The sequence below is a fragment of the Pteropus vampyrus genome, unplaced genomic scaffold (genome assembly GCF_000151845.1).
Source record: "Pteropus vampyrus isolate Shadow unplaced genomic scaffold, Pvam_2.0 Scaffold2, whole genome shotgun sequence".
Taxonomy (NCBI): Eukaryota; Metazoa; Chordata; class Mammalia; order Chiroptera; family Pteropodidae; genus Pteropus; species Pteropus vampyrus.
In genome coordinates, this window is record NW_011888783.1 from 23,704,092 (window position 1) to 23,706,215 (window position 2,124).

Here is a 2,124-nt window from a genome sequence, read left to right on the forward strand (position 1 = left end):
CCCTTTCCAGTTTATACCACATCATTGTTCCTTTCATTATAAAGATTTAGAATCTGATATAAAAGAAGAGATTTATTAGGTCATATAGTAATTTAAGATATGCCTTTAAAAAAATTTTTTTTTTAACATTGACACCTCTCGTGTTCTTAGAACATAGATCGTACTGCCTATGTTTGTTCCATTCAGGTTTCTATGTGTGTGTTTTTCAGATACTCTACATTGTCTTTGTATTTTTAAAAATTTTATTCAAATTTTCCTAGCTCTGGATATAACATATTCATGATGACATTACTTTTTACTTTTGGTGTTGCCAATAAAAACAAAAGAAAATTATAAATTATCTCCCTAAACCTGCACTTGTCCTCTCTTCACCACAATTTCATCTTGGATAGCCCTTTGGTAAGCTAGAATGAGAGCTAACACATACTGAGTGTCTAGTGTATTCCGAGAACTGTTTTAAGTACCTTATACGAACTCTATTGTTATTATCACTTGATTGATTCTCAGGGGGCACTGTGAAGTAACTACTTTCATTATTATCCCCATTCCCCTAAATAAGAAATCTGAGGCCTAAGGTTAAATGACCTTGATCATCACTACTAAAAGTGACAGAGTAGGAATGCAAATTTAGGCTTTTGATCTCAAAGGTTTTTAACATCTCCACTATACTACCCATATGACATTAAAAGATATATAATTCGTTAATTTTTAGTTTTTTTCTTCATAGACATTATTTTTATTTTCTAAAATTTCCAGTTGGTTTCTTACATCTTTCCAATACATGTGCAGAGTATGTAATTCAGAAACAGTGTTAATTTTAATATCTCTTAAGTTGATCAAAGGAGAGATGGCTGCTTTCACATTGCAGAGCATAAGGGCATTGCATACACAATCCCGAAACAGACTTGGTTGGCCTTTCTGCTGCTCTGCTACATTTTAAGTATTTATGAAATGTTTACTTAACTTGTAGTTGAAGTATGTTTTATCTATTTCCAAATTTCTTCCCCCTATGGGTCTGAAAAATATAGCATAAAATATTTTTTAAATTTTATTCTTTAATTTTTCTCTTTCCTTAAATTTTCTTCTCCTACTTTATAAAAGAAAAAAACTTAGTCGAGTGAAGAGAGCATGTTAAGGGGGTTCAGAAGGTTGCGATTTTATTCCTGACTCTGCTACTGACCTGTTATGTGCCCTTGGGTTTAACCTCACTGCACCAGACTTAGTGAAGAGGTGTTTCAGCTTCTCTGCTAACATGCACTCAATGGGCCAGATCCTTCAAATGAGCCAATTGCACTTGGGGATTAAGTTAAGCCATTTGGAGGGGCATTAACCCTTTCTGGTCAATGAATTTTTTATGCACGAGTAGAATAACTTACTAAACAGGGCCTGCTGTCCTTCATTACGCACTCTTTCTCCCCCAGTTGCCTACCTTACACAGAAAGTATCACACTCAGTCAATAACTAAGCAATACTTTAGAGAAGTGCTGAGCTGTGGGAAAAAGGAATAGCGAGTAAATGAAACGACCCTCAACAAACAGGTGAATAAACTGTAGAAATCAATGGTGTGAAAATGGACTGCTTTCTCCTCTTCACTGGATTTAGTAGTTGTCTTTTTGTCTCTTCCCTCCTTTGCTGGCTGCAGCATTCCAGGAGTAAAAGTGTCATAGAACAGCCCTGCCTGGCTACCACATTGCCTGGGAAAGAACCTATTCTTTAAGGTCAGGGATGGCATCCATTGTCCTCTGAATCAAAGATAAATTTACGATTATTGTCTTCAAAGCTCTCCATTAGCAGGACTCAATCCATGTATTTGTTCTGGAGCCTTTCAGTGACATTCTTTCTAGAATAGATTCACTGTGAGTTCTTACACTACTCTTCCTAGTCCTTTCCACACACATACCCTTGTCTCCTGTCTTTCAGTTTCATCAGGTTCTCTCCTTGCATATGAAGCACAAGGCCTGACTCCCCCAAAGCTTTCCATCATCAGTTCTTCCAGGAAATCCTCAATGAAGACAAGGCTTTTGAAAGTATAAACATATTTTTTTTTATAGTGAAGGTTGAACAGTAATTCTCCTAATAGATTTATAGAAGTTTAGGGTATTTTTTTTACTTAATTGATAGTTT